The sequence below is a fragment of the Rattus norvegicus genome, chromosome 18, assembly GCF_036323735.1.
Source record: "Rattus norvegicus strain BN/NHsdMcwi chromosome 18, GRCr8, whole genome shotgun sequence".
Taxonomy (NCBI): Eukaryota; Metazoa; Chordata; class Mammalia; order Rodentia; family Muridae; genus Rattus; species Rattus norvegicus.
In genome coordinates this window covers 27,826,676-27,852,890 of record NC_086036.1, presented here as the reverse complement: position 1 = coordinate 27,852,890, position 26,215 = coordinate 27,826,676, and the positions used below count along the sequence as shown (strand labels likewise).

Here is a 26,215-nt window from a genome sequence, read left to right as displayed (position 1 = left end):
GTCAGTCAGACAGAGTAAGAGCCTACAAAACCCAGCGCAGGGGCAGCATATCAGGGGCAGAGGCACGGCCATGAGTATATCTTTAGTAACGTTCAATTGGAGAATGGACTCAGGTTGTGATACTCCCACTTCAGTGGCTAGGCCAGTCCCCGTCAGCTGTCCTCTGGCTCCTGACTTGGCCCTTGTACCCTAGTCCCTGCCTTCCTTATTACTTCTGGGGTCTCTGTTCTATCCTTCAGAATTCACCCAAGTCCATGAGGAAGACCCAGGTAGTAAGGAACTGGGCAAGTGTCCGGGAGTTCTTGAAGGCCCCTCGGTATTCCTGCTAGTAAAAGACAAAACCCAGGGGGGTCTTGGCCAGCCATGTGCTTCTCCACACGCTATCAGCCTGGTCTGCACCATAGAGAGGAACCAGAATTTGTGGCTTGCAGTGGGAATTGACCTGGGAGTTGCTTTTAAAGAAGTCTCTAGGAGAGAAATCAAGGAAATTAACTAAAGTGCAGCTTTATTCCAGGGATGCCTCAGTAAAACCTGGAGACAGCCGGCAGCCACTGGGGGCCCAGCGCGAGCCGCTGTCCAGGGTGCTGGGCGGGTGCTGCACAGACTAAGGTTGCCTCTGCCATGCAAGTATCTGGCCATGCCATAAAGAAGGGATCCAGGGCTCTCTTCCTCATGAGGGCCCTCACAGGAGTTCACTCAGTCTTAAGGAAGAACTCAAGAAAGACATCTGAGAAACACTTGGGGAAATCGAAGCAGGCGGACTCACACCAGGCTCTACTGAATCTCCAAGGCCTTCCTGCCCAAGTCATCCTGGCTAGGAAGGTGAAAGACAAGTACAATGGGCTGTGGCCTTGTTTGTTCATTCTTCCCTCTCTGCCCCATCCCCTTGTAGTCTAGGCTACTCTCCCTAGTGACCTCAGGCAGAGACACAGGCCAGCCTTCCCCCCCCCCCCCCAGCACCCTGGAAGACTGCAGAGAGGCAGGTGCCTGGGCTTTTCCTGTTTCTGGTTTAAGTTACTACTATGTGAGCCTAGGTGGCCCCTGACACCCTACTTCCTTCCTGAGAGGTCTATCTGGGTTCAGGAGAGGCTGGAGGAGGAGAGAGCCCAGCTCTCTGGGATCCAGCAGAACAAGCTACAGAGTAGAAATGAGGGCATGAACCTCTGTACCTGCCAGGCACTCCCCAGTCCACCGAATCAGACATGCAGGAAAAAGACTTAAATTCCAGGAAGACTTTGCACCTATGTGAGCCCAGAAAGGAAGGTGGGTTCTGCTCTCTGGGGACTCCTGAGGCTTTAACTGGAGCTACCATACACCTGGGCAAATCCTTTAACCCTGTGCATTCGAACACTGAGTAGAAGATGGCTGGAAAGAGATCTACAGCCCTAGCCCATTATTACCACCTAGAGTTTTGTTTATTTTTTGGTGGTGGGTTGGGTTTTGTTTTGTTTTGTTTTGTTTGCTGTTATTTTGCTTTGTTTTTTGAGATGGGGGGTCTCTCTACATAGACTACCTAGAGTTCTAACAACATCACTAAATTCAGATTTTACACACACACACACACACACACACACACACACACAGCTTGCAGATTTAAAACATCTTCAAGGTAAGCTCTAAGCTACCAGGCCTTGATGCTAGGACACCAGGAACCCTTGGGGCTTAGCTGAGTAAGGAAGTCTTTCTGGTCTGCCCTACATCCCTGCTGCTGCTGTTGCTATTTCTATTGGTTCCCTCAATGGAACACCCAGAGGAGGGCAGGAGGTCACCTCCTCAACTGAGACCCCAAGGGAAACCTAGAAAGGAAGAAAGGGAGTGGGGACTTGCAGCCTGCTGCCTGAGTTCTAGTCCTCCAGCTATCTCACTACTACGGGCTACCAGGACATTGACTCAGGACCATAGGGCTTGAGCCCCCTATCCTGCCAGGATATCTCAAGCTCACAGATGGAGCACAGTGGGGTGACTTTGACTGATCTCCCTGAAGCTACTTAAGTATAAGTGGCTCTATCTGAAGACCAAAGTTAGGATTTTTGACAAATCAAGGGTTTTTTGGGTGACCCTTCTGGTGTTCTGTAACTCCTAGAAACTGGTTCAAGCTATCCAAGACCTGCCTGCTCTGCCATGTCCCCCTTAAGTTTCAAGCAGGACTGAGTTTCTGCCAGTACCGGGCACTGGCCAGTGTCCTCAGTTCCCGGGGCTAAACAGACAAGGGGCAGCATTGAGCTCTACTCTAGGCAAGGGGCCCAGAGTCCTGGCCTGGGCTGAGGGCCAATACAATCCAAAGTAGTTGAGCCTTGGGAGGAATGCACAAAGGGGATGTTTCAAGGCAAAAGGTGTGAAACAGTGTTCCAGGTCCTGACCCATATGGCCCTCCACATGAGGTGACCAGGGACTCATGCTCACTTCCCTGGCCTGTGTGAAGCCATCCTTGGAATAAAGTACTCCCTTGCTTCCCTCCCCCAGAGCAGGTGAGTAATGCTAAGGTCATGGATGCTGAGGGGATGGCTATCTGCAGAACAGCAAACTCCCCAGGGCAAGCATCAGCTGACCTCAAGTCTCCAGCCCAAGGGAAACCAAGGCACATAGCTGAAATCCCACTGCATGGGTCAGGGGAGTCTCCATCTGCAACTGCAAAGACTAAAGGTGCAGGCTGAAGTCTCCCATGAGATCAAGACCCCAAAACCTCAACCAAGGGGGTCAGCCCAAAGCAGTGGCTCTTGCTGCCTCCAACCCCGCTGGCCAGAGCAAAAAGGAGCTGGGCCAATGAGCATCTGTCTTGAGGAGACAAATGACAGGCTGGCAGCATTCACGATCCCTGTGGCTGGCCTCAGCCTGATCCAAGCCCCTCTCACTACCCAGAGCCCTTGGGATGCCCTTGGGCTCTCAACGGCCTCCATTCAGTACCAGCTGAGAGGGACACCACAATAGTATTAGAAATCCCTAGGCCAGGAGTAACTGGTGAGCCACATACTTTCTGGGTGTCAACTGCTCCTCAGATAACCCTGCTCCCTTCCCCACTTCCTCCATGGCAGCTGGAAGGCACTGCAAAAGCAAACCACGCAGTGTGTCTCCCTTCTTCATAATCCTCTGGCAAGTCCCATTTCCCGTAAATGAGAATCCAGTCTCCCCAGAATGGCCTGAAGAGGACCCGCCTGAGCCTTTCTGTGGTTTCCTCAGCCACACTGGCCTCTTTCTGTTCCTCAGGCTCATTCCCACCTCAGGGCCTTTGCACCAGCTGTACCCTTGGCCTAGAATGTTGCTTCCCTGGGTCATCCTATGACTGCCTTTCCTTCCATTCAAGGCTGAACCCCAAAGCTGCCTCCCCGTCCCCAATAGAGGCTGGGCCTCTGGTCACACCCCTCTGAGCTTTTAGGTGTCAAGGAAAACAGAAACTCCTCTTTTTTAATTAATTGATGTTTGGGGTGTACATGTGAGTATTCCTTGTACATGTGCACATATGTGCCATTCATGTACATTGCATGCATGTATGGATGGAGGTCAAAGGTCAACATGGGGTGCCTTCTCATTTACTCCCCATCTTATTTTTGAGACGGGGTCTCTCATGGAACCTGAAGCTCACCAAGTTGGCTAGACTGGCTGACCGTGAGCCCCAGGAGTCCTCCTGTCCTTGCCTCCCCAGTACTGGGTTTACATCACTGCACCCAGCTTTCTATATCAATGCTGGGGATCCAAGTGGGGTGCTCAGCCTCCATCACCAAGCACTTCACTGGCAGTCATTTCTGAAACTTCCCCTGTTTATTTCCTGACCACCTTCCCTGACAGTAGGATGTGAGTCCAGTGAGGGAAGGGATCAATCATGGACACAACTGTCCAGAGCCTGTGCTATGCCCAGCATAGAAGGATGCTTTATAAATATTCGTTGGCTGAGTAATCTGGGTTATTACTGTCCCCATTTTTGGCAGAGGCTAGGTAGTATTGAGGAATAGGCTTGCAGCAAAGCTACTTCAGGGATGGACAAATCTATAAACCTTTCCATGTTGGGGTACAAGACAGGAGCTGTGGAAAACACCAGACGAGGGTCAGAAGTGTTTCCTGCAGGCAGGCTCCAGGCTGGCTTGCTCCGTGAAACACCTGTGTGTTTACAGTGCATCGCAGACATGTGTGGGTTCATATGCATGTGCATACATACTCAGGACCACACAACCTTGTAGAGAGAAGGAAGCAGTTCCTCTAGTGTCAAAGTGGAGTAAGAAGCCTTCTAACCTAAGGGTAAAGTTAAGGACAGACAGACCTACATTACTAGACACCCACAGTAGAAATCCTTCCACCTATGGAGAGTCTGTGGACAGAAGAGGCACAGTGCAGACCTTCCAGCTGGGTTGATAATGGAGAAGACAGGCATCTTCACCAATCACAGCTACACACAGCAGAGGGCTTGGTGGAAGGTGTATAGGCCAATTGATGGAAATAGTGCATTAGGCAGAATCAGGAAGGGGACCAAGAACTGCCCCGGGGCAGGCAGAATCTAAGCCTCTGGGGTGTTGAACCCAGGGCAGGAATGCAGAAAGGCCTGAGAATGTTGGTGTAGAGGTGCTGTGACCATAGCTGTTCCTGGGGTCAGAGCTGGAAGCTGTCACACTCTGTGCTTGCCTCCAGTGTTCTGGGGAGACTTACCTCCCACATGCATCAGATTCAGAGCATTCCCAAGCCGAGGGTCTTGTCCAGCACCTGATAGAGGTTGCAAGCCCGCCCCAGATGGACTCTCACAAATGCAAAACATTCAGAGGCTGTTTGGGAAGCTCACAGACCATGAAAGCCCACACCCAGACCACCCACAGGTTCCCCTGAAAGTCATCTACTACCCATGTTGTTAGGGCACCATCAATTGCTGTGGAGCCCTGGAAATGCTGGGTCTAGGCCACCTTGGGCCCCAACCTGTCCCCAAGAGCCTTCCACTTCAGACACCTGCCCAGAGAGCTCCACCAGGGTTCCCTAGCAAAGACAGAGGGAATGTTCTAGCTTGTAAAGCTGCTATCTGCCCCAGGACCCACCCTGCCTCCCATTGGCCCCACTGCCCTTCTCCCCACAAACCCTCTTGAACTAATGAGCTCTCTAGATCATATTATTGTTAGAACATGACTGGGTTCACTTCACATCACACATACACACACACACACACACACACACACACACACACACACCCCAACACACACCAACACACAGCAAATGTGTCAACTAGTGTCGAGAGCTGACTGGCATGTAGCAAATGCTGGAAATGGACCCTGGCCAGCTATACCATCCCCCCTCCCTGGCCCAGGTCTGAGCACCTCCAGAGCTCCACAGGAGTCTATGATGCCCCTACAGCATGGGCAGAAGGCAACTGTGAGGGGACTTCTAGGTGGTGTCCCTAGACCACACATCTCATTCTCCACAAGGCCTGAAGGACAGAACCCAGGTCGGTCAAGCGTATCAATCTCCCACTCCCCCAGAGCAATACAGAGAACATGTCCACCAGGAGCCTCAGAAACATCTGTGCTCCCCACCAGCTATGTGACCTCAGGAAGGTCATTCACTTTCCTTTTTTTTTTTTTTTTTTTTTCCAGAGCTGGGGACCGAACCCAGGGCCTCGCGCTTGCTAAGCAAGCGCTCTACCACTGAGCTAAATCCCCAACCCCGGTCATTCACTTTCCTAAGCCTCAACACCATCCACAAAATGGAGACTATTTCACAGGGCGACTAAAGGAATGAGGTGTGAGCTGCATCCAGGAAAGCGCCTCATTTACCTCCTTCCGGAACCTTACCAGCTCTGCTAGGGAACTAGCTGGCCCCTGTGCCCTGAGAGAGGTGCTCAGAAGCAGCACATAGCATACAGTCCATTCAGCCTTGGAGACCGTTGTCCTTGGCAACTGTCAGAGCAGGTTCTGCGGCCGGGGCTTTAGAGGCCCAGTGTAAAGGAGGAGTCAGAGCCCAACTCCGGTGGGACCTGGTATGGTGAACAGAGAAGGAACCCCTACCCTTAGGCAAACATTCAGGTTTTAGCCACACCAGCACTCCCACCCAGGCCAGCCCCATAACTATCTCCCTCTCAAGGTACGTGAGCCACACACGGTGTTAAGTAAGGGCCAAAAATCTGAGTGCTGGGTGCCTGTCCCTTTCAGGTAGCCCTGCCTGGTGTGTCTGCTAGGAGGCCAGCCTCCCCTGGGCTGTGGAAGTCCAGGAGGCTTCTTCATAACCCCAGGGATCAGTGCCCACTCACGTCCATTTGCATGTGCCCGCTGGGGCTTTCAGGGCCACTCCACAAAGGTCATTCCTTGGAACCTCCCAGCTTTCTTCCCTCCCACTGCCCCAAGATAATTGGCACCCTCGTTTGCTTAACATTTGCATAGATGAGCATGCTTCTTTGGAGAAACCTTAATATTAATAAAATCCACAGTGTCTGCCTTCACATCCCAAATCATGTGGAACGAGCAACTTGACCCCCAGCTGACCTCCCTACAGGGTAAGACCTTCACTATCTAGAATCACAAAGAACCAGGCTGTCCAGGTCCTGTTAGTCCATGAACACCTGACCACTGCTCCACCTCCCTCCAACTTCAGAAGGTCACCTGGGACTCACCCTGCTTCTAGATCCCACATCTGACCCATAGTCTGTGTGCTGTGTCAGACCCTGGAAGCTACAGGGGCCTGACTGGGTGCAGGTCCTGCCAGCCAGCTCTGTGCTACAAGGTACATAGAGGAAACCTACTCATTTGGGGAGCACAGTGTCTGGCCGTCTCCCTTGATCTCCTTCGATAGCCAAGAATGTGAACCTTTCTACTCATTCCAGGGGCTCATTTTCCCCAGTGGCACCAAGGGACCCGCTCTCCTTCCAATCTCCTTCCATGTGGCTTTCCCCACCTTCCCAAGACCCTGACTACCTAATGCCTCTTAAGCCTCCTCTAGCAGCCCTCCACCCTCCTTCCACTTCCCCAACCTGTCCTGGCTCTGGTTCAGCTTGGATCAGATAAAGATGGTGACCTCCAGAAAGAAAATAGCACAATGCTGCAGAAAGAAGTTATCCAGGGCTAAGTGAGGACTTATACCTCCTCTTCTCTCCTCCCGGACCCACAGAGAGGACACCTTGACGTGGTAAAGCCTTGTGCCTCCACGGGAGGAAAGAAAGGGAGTCAAAACCCTGAGCATCCAGCAGGATGGCAACGCCACCCCTGAAGGGGAGGAAGATGGCTGCTTCATGTTGGAGAAGTAGAGGCACCCAGTAGATATGAAAACTCCAGTGTAGAGCAAGAACCTGAAGCCTACAAGGGAAGGTGAGGCTGGGCCATGAGAAAGAACACAATGGATGTGAAGTCAGCAAGGCACAGGTGGCACGTGAAGCACCAGGTGAAATCAGTGTAAAACCCTGGCCGGGCAGCTGTGCAGGGACTGAGTCCTGGAGGGCTCACATCTGAAGGAAGAAGCAGGGAGCCGGCATCCAAAGTCAAAGAGCAGCACGCAAAATAGAAAGCAAACAGGAGAATGCATGACCTAGAAGTCAAGCAAGAACCCCGAGGAAGGAAATAGAGTGTGGGGTGTTGCAAGCAATGATGAGAAGCTGTCTCTGCTGTACCGATATGGAGGTCACTGGTGACCTTGAGAAAGGCAGTCAGGGAGCATAGAGGGGAGCTCATGACTGACTAAAGTCGTGAGTATGAGGAGAGGGTGTGGAGCCTGGATAGCCTTTGCTAGAAAGAGGAGTGACCCGGTAGCTCTGACTGGAGACAACAAAAGAACCTTTTCAAGACAGGCAACAGCAAGGCATTCCCTGACAAAGTAACCTGACAGACAGAGGAACAATGGTACAGAGAGGAGACCTGCTGAACAGTGTCTTCAAGCAGGCGACAAGCCATAAGGTCTGACGCACAAGCTGAGGTTCCTTAGGCAGGACAGGGACACCTGGGCCCGGCCCACCATGGCAGGAGGAAGGCAGGGCAGAGGTAAAGAACAGAAGGCTTGGTCCATGCACCTGAGGAAGCTGAGACGTCTGTTCTCAGCTGAAAAGGATGTGGGCAAACAGAACCTAAATGAGTTGAATAGTTTGTATGTGTCAACTTGACACAAGCTGGAGTCTTCAGAGATGGGGGAGCCTCAAGTGAAAAAATGCCCATTTAAGACCCGGCTGTAATGCATTTTCTTAATTAGTGATTAATGGAGGAGAGCCCAGTGCATTATGAGTGGGGCCATCCCCAGGCTTGTGGTCCTGGATTCTATAAGAAAGCAGGTTGAGTAAGCCGTAAGGAGCAAGCCAGTAAGCAACACTCCTCCATGGTATCTACATCAGCCTCTGGGCTCCAGCCCTGCATGAGTTCCTGTCCTGATTTCCTTCGATGACGAATAGCAATATGGAAGTGTAAGCCAGATAAACCCTTTCCTCCCCAACTTGCTTTTGGATCATGGTGTTTCATCACAGCAATAGAAACCAAAACTAAGACGGGAGCAAGGGCCAAAGAAGTGCCAAGCAAAGGAAAAGCAGTGGATTCTGGGCCGTGGTGTGTGTGCAGGACAGACCCGTTCAGATGCAGGCTCATCTGAATTTGTGGTTTGGGATTACTGTAAGCTGGTCAGATTGTGGTTTCCCTCAGACTAGAGGAAACCAAGCACTTGGTTTCACCAGGAAGCACTTTAATGGAGTCTGATAAATTGGAATGAGAGGAAGAATTGGATTCTGGGAGAGAGAGGTCTCTTGACTCTTGCAGGGACAACTGCCTACAAGCTGGGCCCCCAGCTGTTCAAGTACCCCAGGCTGGAAGCTCCCCACACACTCCTTCTGCAGGTTGCCCTCACCACAACAGAAGCTTCAGAAAGGGCCAGCACTTGAGAAGTGGTGCCCTCTCTCCACCAACACTGTTCCCAATCCACAGGCAACAGCTCCCTGTTCATCTTCTGCTTCTAGCCAGACACTGAGGCTGTCCATCTGGGTCTGGGCTCTTAGTACACCCCTTTCCCCAGTCCCCTGCAGCAGGAGGCCAACCAACCGCACAGCCCTTGGGAAGCACCACACCAGGAGCTCCGCACCAGGAGCACCGCACCAGGAGCACCACAGACTATCCAGGTGTCTCATGCTGGAGCACATCACAGCCTCCTAAAGCAGCATCCATCCACCACGCTGCCCATCCAATCCTGTTCCTCCTCAGACAATCTTCTCGTGCACAAAATGACAGCATCGCTCACCTCTGAAAAACCATTCAGGATACCCTGGGGAAGGAGCCAGCTTCAGCCCTCACTCATTCTCCACAGGCTGTGTTCTGGGTGTCTCTCTCTCCTTCTTGCTCCATTTTCTTGCCACACCCATCGCACCCCTCCCTCCTTTCTCAGGCCTCCCTTCCCGCACCCACAACAGCAGCATCTGCCTCTCCACCCAGAGGCGGTAAACTCTGAGAGCAATCGTCTCTGCTGGTTGTTCCCTCTCCAGCTTCTAGCCTGATCCAGGCTTGATCTTGTTTAATAGTCCTCGATGCTGCAGAGATGCTCAACGGAATGAAGTTCTGGATTTAGCAAGAGCAAGTGAAGAGCTGAAGCCAATGGACCCTCAGCCAAGTGGCCTCACATTACACTATCTATTTAGGGTGCTCCCTCCTCCGAGGTGACACTGGACAGAACACCACCTATGGGATCTGTCCAAAAATGTTTAACCTGAGTCTGATCAGGAGCAAGCAAGAAGACAGATCCGGAGCATGAGAGATCCTGCACAACTCTGAAATTGATAAGGTCATAAAACAGTATAAGAAAAAGAATTTTTTTTAAATGTCGGGTTATTAACTGATAGTGATGGAACACGATCCCAACACTTAGAATGTGGAATCAAAGGTCAGGCACTCAGGAGGCAGGGGCAAGTAGATCTCTAAGTTCAAAGGATCTGGCCTGTGGCCTGGTCTACAAATTAAGTTCCTGAACAGCCAGTGCTGTTACACAGAGAAGCCCTGGAGGGAGGGAGGGAGAGGGAGGGAGAGAGGGAGGGAGGAAGGGAGGGAGGGAGGGAGAGGGAATGTGGAATCACAAGGATCAGGAGTTCAAGGTCATCCTCAGTGATACACAATGAGTTTGAGGTCAACCCAGGCTGCATAAGTCCCTGTCTTAAAATGGAAAGGGGAAAAATGAGATTAATCCAGAACTGAAACATTACTAAATGTACTATATAATAACTAAATACAGTGTATGTTCCTTGATCAAAAAAAGATTTGTAGTCAGGTGTGGTGGTACACACCACCACACTCAGGAGGCAGAGGCAGACCAATCTCTGTGAGTTCAAAGCCACCCTGCTGTACATAGCAAGATCCAGAACAGCCAGGGCTATAGAGAGAGACTTCATCTCAAACAACAAACCAAACCAAACATCCATAACAGATACTTGCACGAAAGTTGTTACTAGAACCACTAGAAAAACTTAGATGCAGGCTAAATATGAGGGTGAACTGAATCATTGCTAAATTCCTCAGGTGTGATAATAGTCTCAGGGGGAAATATCCTGGACTGGAGGAATTTGTGTTGATATAGTTTGAGGTGATGTGTTATAAAGCCTGCAGCTTTCAAAAGAGGGAGAGAAGGGGAGAAACAAGTGTGGCTAGATGTTAGCCCTGGCAAATCTGGGTCTCTAGGTGAACAGGTGAGGGTGGGACCAGGTGGAGCAGGCAGGAGGAGGAAAGGGAAACAGGAAAAGCCCCAAAGAGCATCCCGGCGATCTGGTTCCTGAGCAGGAGACAAGGAAAAGGATGCTTGCAGCAGCCCGCAGTCTTAAAGCAAGCTGGACCATGGCCTTGCTGTGGCCTGGATACCAATCACCCAAAAATGCAGGCACAACTCAGAAGGACTTGCCACCCACAATGGACCTGACTCCACTGTGAGCCAAGCTCAATGAGGGACAAGACTTTCTGGACATAGCCAGACCACAGAGAGACCACAGGACATATCGCAGCCGGGGCAGAACCGCCCAATCTTGGCTATGCTATGGCAAGGAGCCAAGTGTAGCCCTAGACCCTCTCCACCCCCAAACATCCCTTGAGGGGTGACAGTCTGAGTATATCCTCCCGTATAAGGAGCCAGGCTAAATATGGAACCCCAGACACAAGATGCTTCTCAAAACAGATTTTCCTGGAAAAGACCATCTGGCAGAGGAGGTCTAGAGCATTGTCTGCTAAGACAGGCAGCTTCGGTCTCTGCAGGCTGTCCAGAAGGAAAATGCCTTTACCTCACCTCCCCAGGAGATCCCAGTGTAATACTTCAGTATCCTCCAAGGCCACTCCTGTGCAGGGGCCCACCTCTGTCCTGAGCTAGAGTTCCAGGAAAGAAAAGGAGGTGACTGGATGCATACAGCTGGAAACACGGGTCTGCCTAGATGTATGTCCTACCTACCTCCACAAGATACTTGGAGCAGATAACTTTCCCCTGGGCCCAGGGGCCTGTCCATCAGAATGGGAGCAACAGTGGTGTTTCCCTCCAAAGGCTCATGGGTGCTGGGATAACCCACACAGCGGCTGTGCTCCAGCATTGGAAACGAGGCATCGTGGCAACCCCAGGCCCCGTCTCTCAGTCTTGGGGAGAGTAGAAAATCATCCTAGCTAGCTTTTTCTCTCTCCCCTGAGACATGACCCTAGATCTGCCTAGGATATGTGTCCCCTCCCTGGTAATGAGCAGACAGGTCAAACCTGAACAAAAAAAAGAGACCTCGTAGTCTGGCACAGGGCACCTCAGAGTTCCAGGGACAAATCACCTGAGCACTGAGACCTCAGTCCTGCAGGAGACACCAGTGAAAGAGGTCTTCCAGGAACAGTCACCCCTCAGTCTTCTCACCCCAATGTGTGGGAACCCCTGAGGCTCTGGGCATGCGTACAGGCCTCCTGTTTCCACCAGGACTCCACTCCAAACCCACCGCCTGGCACCATGCAGCAGGAGAAAGGGCTTTGAGGGGACAATTCTTTCCTCCAGATCCCCGAGTAGACAAGAAGAATGGCTGGCCCATTGTCTTGATTCATAGCTCCCAGGCCACAGAACTTCTAGCTTCCTTGGGAAGAAGGAATCGGTCTGGGAGTAGGGGAGGGCTTGGAGGTAGTCCCCATGTTCCTTGCCACTATGCTAATTCATAACGCATCTCTTATCTTCTGACTCTAGAGGAGACCTAGGAAAATCCTGTTACCCCAGGCCCACTCTCCTGCACCAGCCAAACCAGAGCAGGCTGCTTGGTCCCAGTCACCTCAACCAGACTTGTCCTGAGCTGCCAGGAGTCTTGTGCCCTCTTGCACCATAACAGTTGTATCTGCCCCGAGATCTCTGTCTGGGCCCGGCAAGATGAGCCTAAGACAAAGGGGTGTGCATTGGGCAGTGGGCCCAAGGTCTTGTGTAGAAACAATGCCCTGGATCTTATTTCAGAGAGTCCCAGATCCTCCAGTGACAAGAGCCTAGGAGAGAGCCAGCTGCATAGGGTGGTCCCCACATCTGGATTCCCTGCCCCACCCAGCCCCAGCACCCGGGCCCATGGACCCCCTCCAATCAAGGCTGCTTCTGTGAGGCCTGGCCTTGCCTACTGCCTGCCACGCCCCCATACAAACCCCTGCTCTTGCAGAGACAGAGAGGCCTGGGGCCCAGGCAGGCCTGCCTGTCAAAGTTGGGAAACTGGAAAGAGAAATAAATCCTCAAAGATGTTCCGTTGTGGAGGGAGCTCTGGCAGGCCCCAGCACACAACACCCCAACCGCAGACCACCAAACTGACACTAGTACCCCACACACACTGACACTGATTATACAGAAGGGGGAGGGGACCGGGAGGCAGAGCCCAGGAGACAATTGGACCGGCAGCCCTGTCCTCCCTACTGGCCGGTCTGGGGCTCTTGGCGGCGCCCCCACTCCCTGGCCCAGTCCTGACCATCTTGGGCTTCCTCTCTCTGCCCCATCTCCATGACAACCGCATCCTTTGGATGCTCCAGCCATCACGGAATTGATCTCGAAATGTAGCTTTGTTAGCAGACCCTAGCGGGCAAAAAGGGCGGAGGGCGGCTCCCGCCACCCAGCCTGTGTTCTTCTCCCAACCCTGAACCCCCTCCCAGTGTCTAGCTGGCCTCCTGAGAAGAGGGGCGGGGTCCGTAAGCATGCAGGCCTTGGGGGACACAGTTGGCCAGAGGCCCTACTCACCGCTCGTGTCCCAGCCGCTGGGTCCCCTCTCACGGTGGGGCCATGCGGAGGCCACCCCTGGACCCGCGGTCCGGTGCCGCCGCCTGTTGGAGCTCCCCGCGTTCGCTTCTGTCCCCTCAGGTGTTGGAACCTCGGCTGTGGAGAGGCTGGGCAGAGAAGGAGGGGACGGACTGCAGGAGGAGGGAACAGAGCAGCGAAGGAGGGAGGGAGGAGCGGGAAGGACGAGAAGGGCGGGAGGGGGCGGGGGGGGAGACTGCGGGCGCGCGCGCAGCCCCGAGGGGACCGTGACCACCAGGAGGGCCCACCCGCGGCGCCTGGCCACAAGCGCCCGACCTTGTGCGGGGCACCCACCCACCAGAACACGGCCACCGGCTCCAGCATGAGCTGGACCCTTTAAGAAAGTGGGGGAGGGGAGTTCCACGAGGTTCCGCCCCCCTCCAAGCCCGGCCCTGCCTCTGTCCTCGAACCCCTGGCAGACCTAACCACTGTCCCTCGGGAGAGCTCACTCTCCCAACTCTCCCAGTCCCTGACAGACCAGGCCATTCTCCAGGTGAAGGAGGGACGGGCCTTGCCCCCACCCCAGAACCCCCATTCTCTTCCTAGAGATCTCACCCTGGAGTTTAGAGGGCAAAGTTCAGAGAGTCACAGTGGGAGTTAGGCAGCCAGGGGTACAGAAAGGCTTGGAGTGACAAGGGGAGTCGAGGACAGAGCTGGAAGGGGGAAAAGAGAGGCGAGGAAAGAGCGGCCCTGCTGCGGATGGAGGTGAGGATCCGCCACCCTCGGCAGGTAATGGTGCGGACCGACTGCACTCTGGAATACCATTTCTCCAAGAACCTGCCTTTGCCCCCACCTCTAGCTGATCATGACCTTACAGGCTGCCCTGCTCCCCGCTCAACCCCCCTGTCCCCCTCACGTTGCCCCCTGCTTCCCACCCCCACCCCTGGCCTCCTTCCACTTCAGCTTCCTGAAGGAAGTTTGATGAACTCTACCTGGACTACACGCTAAGGACTTCTTGGCTATAAATCTAGAGATACTACTTCTCAGAGGGACGGACACTACAGGGCTCCAGACCCTGGAGTCTGAGGACCCCGGGGATGAAGGAAGGAGGGAAGGGTTAGAAGGCCCAGTGCTGGGGAAAGCAGAAGAGAGCTACCACGAAATTGGACCTCCCTCCGTCTGCTTCCGCTTCTAGGTTCTGTTCACCAAACTAAAAATCTTCTCATCTCTGCAAGTGTTCTACCCTATGCCTGCAGTGGTGGTAGTGGTGTGGGGGTGGGGGTGTCAACTCTCAAACCCATGTTTTTAAATGCCACTTCTACCATGAAGTCACCCTTGATGTCTCTGTCTCTCTCTGTGCCTCTCTCTCTCTCTCTCTCTCTCTCTCTCTCTCTCTCTCTCTCTCTATCTATCTATCTATCTCCCTCTCTTCCTCTCTTCCTCTCTTCCTTCCTCCCTCCCTCCCTCCCCCTTTCCCTTTCGCCCTCCCCCTCCCTCTCTTTCTCTTTCTTCCTCCCTCTCTCCCTTCCCCTCCCCCTCCCACAACCCTCCCCCTTCCTTTCTCTCCTTCTCTTTCCCTTCCTACTCCTACTCCTACACACACACACACACACACACACACACACACACACACACACACACACTTGGGTTCTTACAGGACAAAGAGAGGATTTGAGAGATGCCTGACTCACTTAGGTGTCCTCTGAAGATCTGATTGGTCTCCCCTCATCAACCACCATGACACTTCTACTACAGACTGCCACAGTCACCTCCAATGCTTTCTTTGTGTCTTATTTGAGGAAAAATGACCTTACAATTTACAGTTCAATTTACAGATAAAAAACACTGATGCTTCAAGAGTAGACCTCACTTGCCACAGGTTCCAGGAGACAGTTGGGCAGTTGGGACAGTCTTTCACCAAGCACCTGCCCACAGACACTGTCCTCTGCGTGCAGGAATTTCAGACCTTCTTGAGGAGCAGAGAGGAGCTGACTCCATGACTGACCTGTAGATGAGGAAGGTGCCCATGGCTGGGGCTCAGCCATTAGGCTCCAGCCATTCCTATTGCTTACCCTTCCGGGTCTCAGCTGGACCACCTTTCTAGGCTCTGGCTTTATCTGCCCCATGCAGGTGATAACAGACCTTGATTTGTGGGGCTGGGTGAGGACAAAAAGAGCTGAAGAATTGTGTGTTTGTGCATTCTTAATGGACCATGGCTAATTCACTAGTAAGGATGGCTTGGTGGGACTGGAGATGTAGCTCAGTGGTTAGGGTGCTTGTCTAGCACCCAAGCATGCACGAGGCCTTCATAGAAGTGGCTCTTTACCTTTGGTCTCCCATGGTCTGAGACCTGTAAGATTGGGTTTGCCTTGCTCACAAGTATCCGAAGCTCCTATACACAGAGCAGGGAAGAATGGCTCGGAGGGAGGGGCACCCTGACTCTGCTACCCCTGCCCTTTGAAAGGTGACAGGACAGTGCCCTACCACCGCCCAGTGCACCAAGCTTCCCCATCCTCCAGCACAAAATGAGAGCCAGAAGTTTGGGCTCCCTCTTCCACTCTACCCACCTTACCTGGGGGAAGGAGGTCTCAGGAGACAGGTGAGGCCCTGCTACAACCACTCCTCCCTTTTAAGAGGAAGAATGAGACCTGGGTAGGGAAGGCTGTGTTCCAGGGGATCCTCCAGGCAATCCCAGGGTGTTCTGTAAGTGCTACTGTGAGCACCTTCCTGTAGCCCAGCCCTCTCCAGCCCTGTGCAGATAAAGACACCAGTTGGCCTGTCCAGCCTCTCCTTTAGACAGTCCCCAGCCTTACAAACTCACCTTGCTTTCATGGCTCGCTCCCTGCCTGGCAAGTCTCCTTTCACCCACCCCACCCCCAGTTCCTGCCAGCTCCCCAGCCCCTGTCCCCAGCCCTCTCCAGAGGTCTTGGGAGCTCCTTGAAAGCTGTCCCTGCCAGCAGTCTTCATTCCTCTCTCTTGAAGAACACTCTGAGTTACTTTCTCCTTGCAGTGATCAAATAAGTACCTGACATGAGCAACTTCGGAAAGGAAGGGTCATGAGCCAGGCTCACAGCCTTGGGAGAAGGCATGCTGGCAGGAGCTTGAGGCTGCTGGTTACCCTGCTGCAGTCAGAAAAGGGAAAGATGAAAGGGATACTTTGTTCTCTTTGTCCTTTTCCCTCTTTACTTCAGGACCCCAGCTCATGAGATGGGGTTATCCACATTTAAGGTGTGTCTTCCCGCCTTGGTTAACCCAATCTAGAAACTCCCTTTCCCACATACCAGAGATTTGTCTCCTAGGTGAGTCTAGCCCCTGTCAAGATGGCATCCACATTAACAGAGTGTACCCCAGCTCTCACCCCTTCTGCCCTCACACAACCCACAATCCCTTTCATCACCGGCACAACTGCCGAGCACAGGTAGAGCAAAGGTGTGCAGAGCGTGTTGTTGCACGAGGACATTCGAGCTTGCAGGAAGGAGCTGGGATCACCTCTCCTCTCGCCATGGTATGAGCCTGGCACAAGGCCACATATGCCAGGGAAAGGCAGCATTTGTTGTAGCCTAGAAGTAGATGAAGTAGGCCTGGCTGCATGTCGGACCCACCCGAGTCACACAAGGGTACTGGAGGCCATCCGGAGCCTGGGCCTTGTGACAATGCCAAGCCCATACCAATGTATACACTACTTTATTCTCCGTAGTGTTTGACACAGTCCTCAGTCCATGGGTTCCACGTCTTCCTTCCAGGACTTCCTCCTGCTCCCTCAGCTTTCTTTGACTCAGTACTTGGCCTTCCCCATTCTCTGTTCTCTGGGGCACCATCAAAGCCAAGCTAAATGCAATGAGTAATAGCACTTGACCCCCCAGATCAGACCCAGATCAGTGCTGGCCTAGGTTCCTGCCTTAGCTCGGCCCAATGGAGTCCCCAGCCCTCCTCCTGCACTTATCCACCCAGGTCAAACTCTGGAAGCCACCTCTACAACCAATCTTCAGATAAAGTCTGAGATATCCCACCTGTGTCCCAAGTTGGCCACTTCTGGTCAGCTCATTGCCATCGCACTAGCCCAGCCACCTTCTCTCCCCTGACTGTGGTCTCATAACTGGTTTCACCCCACGGCCCCAATGGACAGACCTCACACTCTCTTGTTCAAATTCATCCATTGCCTCTCTGTGGCTTGGTCCTACCAGCCACCATCTTCACATGACCTCCAGAGTCCTCCACTGTCTCTCTCCCAGCCCCTCTGACCTCTTCTTCCCCAACCTCATGAGCATCCTCTCTTGTGCCAGGCACATCTGACCTCAGGGCCCTTGTCTGCGATGTGTCTCCTTCCTTAAACCCTCCTACCCCCAGAGACCTGCACAGCCCCACAGCTCTCCTGCCAGCTAGTAATGCCCCCATCTGTCACCTCCACCTTCTATCCCCCTGCTTTCTTTCCCTCCACAATATATGGGCTCTGGTCACTTAGTCACTCTGGCTGTCTGCCTCTCCCAACACCATCACCTAGACCATAGGCTCCATGACAGTTTGAATTGTGTTCTCTTTCCATCTATATCCCTGAGAGCTAGATGGGTGACTGACACCACAGGCATTCAGATGATGAACCCATCAGAAGATAAAGAAGATTAAAGAGGGCTTTGAAATTAAAACAATCAAGAAAAAAACAGGGGTGTAGTGAGCCCCAGCCTTCGGGTGAGAGCTACTTCAGCAGCTGCAGGGAAGGCCTCTCAGGAGAGTTCCCCAGACCTGGGAGACACACAATCCAGGCTCCAGTGACTTCCCAATCACAGCTTGTACCTCCATATTGTCAAACAGCTGCTCCTTGGTTAAGTCCCTCTCTCTTTTCTGAGTCCCCAGATCCACCATAAGCCAAGAAAGTATACAATATGAACTAAACAGTGCTGAACCAAAAAATGGATACAAGGCCAATGGGCCGACTCCTATACAGGCCAACAAGTCCACAGGGCCAGAGGGAAGCCTCGTGTCAGCCGCCTAGGCAGGGAGATACAGAGGCTGGGGGCAGTCCTCAGAATCTCACAGTGTTATCTGGAAATAGGAATACTACCTAAAACCTGTGTGGGGGATAGGAAAGACCCTTCCCACTGGACAGCCCCTGTCTGGGAGGATCAGCAAGTGAGAGGTGGGAAAGCAAGATGGGGCATCGGGAAAGGAGGGCTGCAGAGGACCCAGGTTTGCCCCTCCCCTCCCTTGGCAAATGTGCTTCCAACCAGGAGCCAGGACAGTGGACAAAGGCTTGCAGGGGAGGGCCAGGGACTTGTAGTGCCTAGAGCCAGCCGGCGGCGGGCCCAGGGCACAGCGGTGCATGACCCAGAACTCCATCTGAGGGCCTTTGTGGGCCTCCGGGAGCCTGTCCAGGAAAATGCAGGAATTTTGGGGTTGGGCTGGTAACTCCTTGCTTTTTGAGGGCCGTCCAGGCCTGAGTAATAAGGGGTTCAAGGAGTACCCCCTCTGCCCTACCAGGTCCTAGCTGCTGCGACTACAGTGCCAGCCAGGTGCCATTCACTTCTGACTTCAGGGAAAGAGTGAATGAGCCAGGCAGCTTCTGATTTGAAGCTGAACCTCCCCTCTCCCCCAGTGCTCCCAAGAAGAGAGTATGACGAGCTTTCTCAAAAGCGGAGGACACCTGACAAGTTGGATCTTGCCCAGGCTGGCTGAGTCCAGATCGCAGGTTCCCAGGAGAGCAAGTGGGTGCTGGAGGGAGCGGGCCAGGCGGATGGCTTCCTGCTGCCCTCTGCTGGTAGCACTTTGAATTACAGTGTATCACGTCACCGAGCCAGCATTTACTGCGGGTCCACGCGGAAGAGCAGCCCGGCATTCTCTTACTAGGTGAGCAGATATAGTCACAGGAGTCATCACTTGGCCTAATCCACGCCAGACCTCCAACCACAACTGTCTATCGCCAGTGTGGAGTCCAGATCCTCGCTTCCTCAGGAAGTCCTTTATCTATTCCAACCTTATTTCCTCAACTTCGTCCAGCATGTCCCCAAAGACCATGCTCTTTCGCAAATATGGATGGAAATGGAGACTCTCCTGTCGCATAGTGACCGAGGACGCCTCTTCCGTCTGCACTTCGCCCCAAGTTTTGATGTATCAGGAAAAGTAGGAGTGTCACCGCCCTGTTCCGTCCTGCCCTACATTCCCGGTGTCCAGGAAAAAGGAATTGATCAAGAAGTGCTCTTTTGGGGTTGGGCCGCCACCTGCTGGTAAACACAGAAACTGCAACAGTCCCACCAGGTAGAAGCCTGACCCGGGAGAGCAGGTAAGACAACAAACGCTAACTTTTTTCTTTTTTCTTTTCTTTTTTTCTTTTCTTTTTTCTTTTTTTTTTTCGGAGCTGGGGACCGAACTCAGGGCCTTGCGCTTGCTAGGCAAGCGCTCTACCACTGAGCTAAATCCCCAACCCCCAAACGCTAACTTTTATTTTGCCCTTGCACAGGGCTTCTGCCAAGTCCTTTCAAGAGATGAGAATATGAGGTAGACTTCCATATAACACAGGCTAGCCTCAAACTAGCTATGTGCCCGACGCTGTCCGTAAAGTCTTCTACGTGCTGAGACTGCAGGAATGTGTCACCTCTATTAAGTCATCCACACTGGTGAGTCTATTTCGTTTTTTCCGAACGAGGTGAGCATTGTTCATCCCACTTCACCTTTGAGGACAGTGTTGCTTGCTGACAGTTCTGTTTCATTTTGTTTTCTTTTGGGCGTTCTGGGGTTGGACCCATCTCATGACACAATCTGAGCCACAGAGCCACCGCGTCAACCACATTACTTGCACAGGCCTCTCTTCCTGGGTGCTGGCACCTGAACTGGGGTTGGAGAGCTCCCAGTCTGATCCCACTTCCCATAGCAGCTCGGGCAGAATGATCCCAGCATCCTTGTAGCTATGCTATAATAGTATTGAGGTCCCCATCCCTGACTAAGACCTACTCTGCTGGCTTGAGAACTCCCCAGGGCACAGCCAGGAAAGGTCTATAGGCACACTCACCTCCCTTGGACCCTGGTGAACCCACCATGTGCTAGCACTTCTCACTTGGCTCAACCCCTAGAGATATCTAATCCTTACACTACAGTCCGTCCTCCAGTGTAGCTAGCCCCGACTCCTGCATGGCTTCCTTAGAAGGCAGGCTCCTCCATCACAAGTACTGATAGTGGAAGGAACCATGGCCCCAGGAAAATCTGGAGGCAAATGCCTAGAGCCAGCAAGAGAGGAGAATTGACTACTGACTAGCATACAATTCAAACGGCCACCAAACTACCATGCTAGACATTGGGCTCAACTCATTTTAAGACTGGAGTTCCAAATTATCATACACTCTCCATTCCCTCATTTGTTTAATAAATTTATATTGACCTCAATTGCAGTTGGCCAGGAAACAAAGCCAACAAAACTCTTCACCCTTCTTCACCCTTCAGCACTGCGGAGAACCAAGCATGCTGTAAGCCACAATTCAGAAAGTAGAGGGAGAAGGATCAGAAGTTCAGATGCATAGCTAGTTAGGGACTAGCCTGGGCTACATGAGATCCTGAAAACAGAAATGGGGTGTGGGTGGCAAGAAGAAACTCCCTAGCCGGATGGTTATGGTGCACACCTTTAATCCCAGCCTGCAGAGGCAGGCAGATCTCTGAGTCTGGTCTACAGAGTGAGTTTCAGGACAGCTAGGATTACATAGAGAAACTCTGTCTTGAAAAACCAAGAGAAGGGGAGAAGGGGACGGGTAGGGGAGGGGGAGGAGGGGGAAGGAGGAGGAGAAAGAGAGGAAGAGAAGGAGGAGGAGGAGAAGAAGAAAACTAATTTCCTGCAGGCCCCAACTTGGATGCCATGTGTCTTTAATGCCACATGTACAATCCTGACTGTAGCACGGAGTTTCTCCTATCGGGCTTTAAGCTCCAGGCAGACCTCGCTACCAGCCCCCACTCAGGTTCCCTTGGATCTGCAGGTGAAAGACATTAATTTACTTTTAATATGCTTGTCTTTTAATGGCTGGGCACTTCTAAGCCTCCCATGGCTAACGTGCCCTCACCGTCACTCCCAGCTCAACACCTCTAAACCTTCCCTCAGTTCAGTGGCTCAGTTACCTTCAGTCCTAGCTCTACACCCTAAATCTGCCCTCAGCTTAGTTCTAATCCCCCGCCTGCTACCCCAGACCCAACGGCTCCTCCACCTGAGATCTCATGTGTCTAATGGCTCTCCCTCCCTCCAAAGCATGGTAAATCTCCTTCCTCTTCTACATTTCCTAGCCTGCCTGTGGGAACCTGGAAGCCCCGCCTCTGCCATCCAGCTAGCATCTTTATCGATCGACCAAAAACCAATTGGAGAACAGGACCTTCCGTGTTCACACGCAGATTCCTGATCAAAGCATCAGAAACACGCCCTACACAGGAGGCAGAAACAGGCGGGTCTCTGAGAGTTCGAGGCCAACCTGGTCTGCCTAGTGAGTTTCACATCAGCCAAACATACAAAGTGAGACCCTGTCAAAACAAAAAAAAAAAACAGACAAACAAAAACCAACAACAACAAAACTTCTCACTCTTCTTCAAAAAGGGGGTAGGAAGAAGCAAGGTGTGACGAGATGGATGTTTATAATGATATCAATAGTAGTAATAAGAAGCAGAAAGTAGGTTAGGAGGCCTGGGGTGTGACTCAGTGGCAGGAAGGAAGATGAAGAAGGCCAAGGAGCAGGATAAGGGATAGGGAAGCCTGCAAGGTAAGGGGTGGGTGACTCTACAGGTCGAACCAAGTGAGAGGAGCTAAGGTATGGTGGGCACTCCTTCATAGGGGACCAAGAGAGTCAGGCATGGGCACAGACCTTCCCTCACTCTGCCCTGGGGAGCTCTGAAGCTATCAAAGCAGACCCCAGGCAGAAGTGGAGCCCTCGAAGACTGAAGGACCCTGCTGTGGAGTAAGTGCCCAAGCCTGGCTCATGTGGTAGCTGGTCCCCGGCTAAAACATGTAAGAATGAAGGGTCTGTGCAAACCACTTACTGCATGGTGTCACTAAGTAGGTAAGAAGATGGGGATACCACATTAAATAGAATGCTACTGGGATACTCTTAATGGGGGGTGGGACTTTGTTACGTCAGGAGAGGTCCAAGGTGGAATTAGAGCCAGTGGTAAGGCACTGAGGTCACATGGGCATGCCATGGCCCAGCAATGAAGAATGCAGGGTTTGAGAGGTGGAGTAGGGAAACAGAAGCAAATTATGTGGGGTCTCCTGGACCATGTGAAGCCTGTGGCGCTTAGTGACATAAGGCACTACCAAAGATCCAAGGCAGACAGGTAGCTCGATTCCACATGTGTTTTAAGGAGTCCTTTAGTTTCTGTGCTGAGAACGAGATTGGAGCTAAGTCATAATGACAACAGGAACCAGCTAGGAGGGACAAGAGCAGCTAAGCTGGCCACACCATCTTCCCCTTCCCTTTCCCCCCTCAGTCCCCACGAGTGTAGCCTCCCTCTTGAAATCATGGCCTCTTTCTCTTTGTTATTGTTATACATAGATACAAATACCCAAAGATGTTTTTAGATTCTCAGCGTATTTGATGTTGCTTGTGTATATAAGATTTCAGGGGGTTGGGGATTTAGCTCAGTGGTAGAGCGCTTGCCTAGCAAGCGCAAGGCCCTGAGTTCAGTCCCCAGCTCCGAAAAAAAGAAAAAAGAGAAAGATTTCAGGTCTGACCACTTGATATCACACAACCAGCTAGGGGCTCATCTGGGGAAAGATCATTTCTCCACTCTCAGCATTCCTTAGTAGAAGTGGCAGCTATGCAAATGATATTTTTATTAAATTTATTTATTACATTTAAATTATGAATTAAATTAACTATCCTCCCTCAAAGAGTAAGCTAAAAATATACCTTTGGGGCAAGAAAATAAGCTCTCCAATGAAGAAGGAAGGGATCAGAGGACCAGAAATGGAGGAGGAAGAAGTGAGGGCAGGTCTGACCAGTGTCCAGAGAAGGATCCGATCCACCTGTAACAGCCAAGAAGGGGAAACCCTACTGACCACAGCCATGACAGGTAGCAGCTCCCACTAACAGAGGCAGCAATTGGATGACCTACAGAACTCAAGAAAGAACGACAGAGTCATCATGGTGGTGCATGCCCTCAATACCAGCACTCGAGAGGCAAAGGCAGGCAGATTCCTGAGTTTGAGGACAGCCTGGGCTACAAACAGGAACCTTGTCTCAAAAGCAATAAATACATCTTAACAGGAAAAGTTCTGGAAGTAGATTCTGTAGCAGTTATGCCACATTACCATGTCTTCCACGGCACTGAGTCGTACTCTGTATGTTTGGTACTGATGGGTCTCAGGGTCTCAAACATCCAAGACTGACTTCAAGGTCGCTATGTAGTCAAAGACAACCTTGAACTTGTGTGTGTGTGTGTGTGTGTGTGTGTGTGTGTGTGTGTACATGTGGATTGGTTTGTGTGTCTGTGTCTGTGTGTTTGTGTATGTGTGTGTTTGTGTGTGTGTGTGTGTACATGTGGGTTGGTGTGTGTGTGTCTGTGTCTGTGTGTTTGTGTGTGTGTGTGTTTGTGTGTGAGAGAGAGAGAATGTGTGTGTGAGAGAGAGAATATGTGTGTGTGAGAGAGAGAGAGAGATGGAGGGAGAGAGAGAGAGAGAGAGAGAGAGAGAGAGAGAACAAGAACTAGACCTCATGATTCAGCTAGACTTGCTGGCCAGAAAATCCCAGGAATTTGCCTCCCCAGAGCTGGGATATAGACATGTCTCTATGCCCAGCTGTTTCCATGGGTGATAGTCATCTGAAGTCACATTCTAATGACATTTATATGCCTGTCTTCATGCATATGTGTGTGGATATATAGAGCCACTATCCACAACAAATGCACACATAGATCCACAATAAAAACTAAGCAAAATCAAACATTTAAAAAAAATAATAGCGAAGAAATGTTTATTATCCTCCTGCAAGCTGCAAGCTGGATGCAGATGCTGCGCAGGCAGCTGGGAGCCCAGCAGGCTCAGGCTTCTTACCCCACCTCCTCTTCTCTTCAGTTTTGGGGGCCCCTCAGTGGTAAATCAGAACCAACAGCCATGACATGATTCACCATCTCCATGGAGATCTCTAGGTCACTGCTGGTGAATGCTGTGCAAAGGCCACAGCCAGAACCCACAGCTGCCCCGCTGCCAGGGCCCTGCAGCTCTCGAGTGACCTGTGCCAAAGATTACACAAATAGAGCAAGGCCCGAGAAACATGCCACCAAGATCAGGCATTTTTGTTTGTGTTTTGTTTGGTCTTGTCTTAAAAGCAGAGTCTTACCATGCACCCCAGGCTGACCTCCAACTTGAGATCCCCCTGCCTGAGTGTTCTAGGAGCTGAGCTCTAGACCTGAGCCACTGCCCCTGGATTAACAAGGACGTCATGACGATTTGCCATCATGCGTTTTCAGAGACTTGAAACCAAATTCTAGACAACGAAGTGAGGGTTGAACCAGGGTGTTTGGGTCAGACTGTCCACGTTCTTCATGTGTGTGTGGGTGTATATGTACATGTATGTAGGTGTATGTGGAGGTCAGAGGCACCCTCCAGTGTCATTCCTCAAGGACACTTTTCACCTTCTTTGAGACAAGGTGTCTCATTGGCCTGAAACTCTGTATGTGGGTTAGGCTAAGCTGGGGGCTAGGGACACCCCTGCCTCTACCTCCCAATGCTGGGATTACAAACTGGAGTTAGAGGCACTCAGAGCACACTTGTCTTATGGTAACACTGGTTCTGGGTATCAAACACGCACTTTTATAACTGAACTCTCTTCCCAGCCCCAAGCTTCCTAGACTTTCATTCTCGCTCTGCCATTTCCGGGTTAACCTGGGCGAGTTATTTAACCTCTCTGTGCTTCTATTTCCTCTTCTCTGGGATGGACTTTGTGTCAGCGACTGCAGAATGGGATGAATGGGATGAGTTTGGGATATGCTGCTCTCCTGTGTCAAGGCATTTGAAGGGTTAACTCAATGCCCACAAGATGGAATTGAACGGCAAGCAGAAGAGTTGACACTCAGGTTCCTATGAATCAATTATACAAGTCTGGGCTCAGGAAAGCCAGCTGGGTGCCTGCTCTGGAGTCTGAGGGTCCAGTCGATGCCAGGGCAGCTGCAGACAAACCAGTTACTGTGATCTTCTGGGCACACTGGGGTAGCCACAGAGAGTGGCTCTAGCTGATGTGGGCGGCCCCGTCTCGTGCTTTGAGCTGAGAACCTCACAGTGGAGGCCATCTTTTGTTGGTGGGAATATAAACTGTACAGTCAGGGCCTGGGAGATGACTCGGCAGGTACAAGGGCCTGCTACCCCAGGATGGAGGCCCGACATCTGAATGTGATCCCCAGATCCACATAAGGTGGAAGGAGAGAGCCAACTCCATGACTTTATCCTCTGACCTCCAGGTGCTCACTGTGGTCGCCACGCCCACACAACGCATCCTGCACATGCACAACAATAATGAAAGTTTAAAAATAAACAGGACAAAGTGTACGAGCACACTGTGAAGGAGTTGTGTCTGATAAAAACCAAGCATATGCTGACCTGTGACTCATTTGCAAGTCCTCAAGAAAAAAGAACGTTGTCCACAAAGCACTGTCCAAAGGTCAGTAAGACAGTTTAACAAGTAAGATCCACATAAAGAGTGGGAAGGTGGAGAGATGACTCAGAGGTTAAGAGCACTGGATGATCTTCCAGAGGTCCTGAGTTCAATTCCCAGCAACCACAGGATGGTTCACAAACATCTATAATGTGATCTGGCGCCCTCTTGTGGCATGGAGGAGTGCATACAGAGAGAGCACTAGATGGGCTGGAGAGATAGCTCAGCAGTTAGAGCGAGTGTGCTGCTCTTCAAGACGACTAGTGTTTGGATCCCAGGACCCATGTCAGACAGCTCGAGATTTCCTGTAATTCCAGCTCCAGGGGGACCCAATGCCTCTGGCCTCCCCTGGCACCTCACTCATGTGCACGAGCACACACACACATGCATGCACACACCTAAACATAAAATAATGAATTAAAAACCTGGGATGTAACCAGGAATAGTGAGCGGTGCATGCCTTTAATCCCAGCAATAGGGAGGGAGGTCTCTGT

At 51.9% G+C, this 26,215-nt stretch overlaps 1 protein-coding gene and 2 long non-coding RNA genes across 7 annotated transcripts in view; 1 reads left to right on the top strand and 2 right to left on the bottom strand.

The window, feature by feature from the left end:
- Positions 1-13,948, bottom strand: part of Psd2 (pleckstrin and Sec7 domain containing 2) — a 51,770-nt gene extending 37,822 nt beyond the window's left edge. For 2 of the 5 annotated variants that reach the window (XM_039096865.2, XM_039096866.2), the window contains exon 1: positions 5,763-5,922. The gene's annotated coding sequence lies outside the window, so the exon portion shown is untranslated. Of the gene's footprint in view, positions 1-5,762; positions 5,923-13,119 lie in introns of those variants that run through there. The other 3 variants (XR_005496039.2, XM_063277371.1, NM_001107395.1) reach the window with 3 other exon arrangements.
- A 940-nt stretch (positions 13,949-14,888) lies between these two features.
- LOC134483009 (uncharacterized) lies at positions 14,889-15,961 on the bottom strand. Its single transcript, XR_010059803.1, has 2 exons — positions 15,689-15,961; positions 14,889-15,121 (listed from the first exon to the last, which is right to left on the bottom strand). It is a non-coding gene; the product is annotated as an uncharacterized LOC134483009 (long non-coding RNA).
- A 180-nt stretch (positions 15,962-16,141) lies between these two features.
- On the top strand, positions 16,142-25,836 carry LOC102551758 (uncharacterized). The gene is made up of 3 exons (XR_596949.4): positions 16,142-19,390; positions 19,568-19,724; positions 21,370-25,836. It is a non-coding gene; the product is annotated as an uncharacterized LOC102551758 (long non-coding RNA).
- Positions 25,837-26,215: the final 379 nt, after the last annotated feature.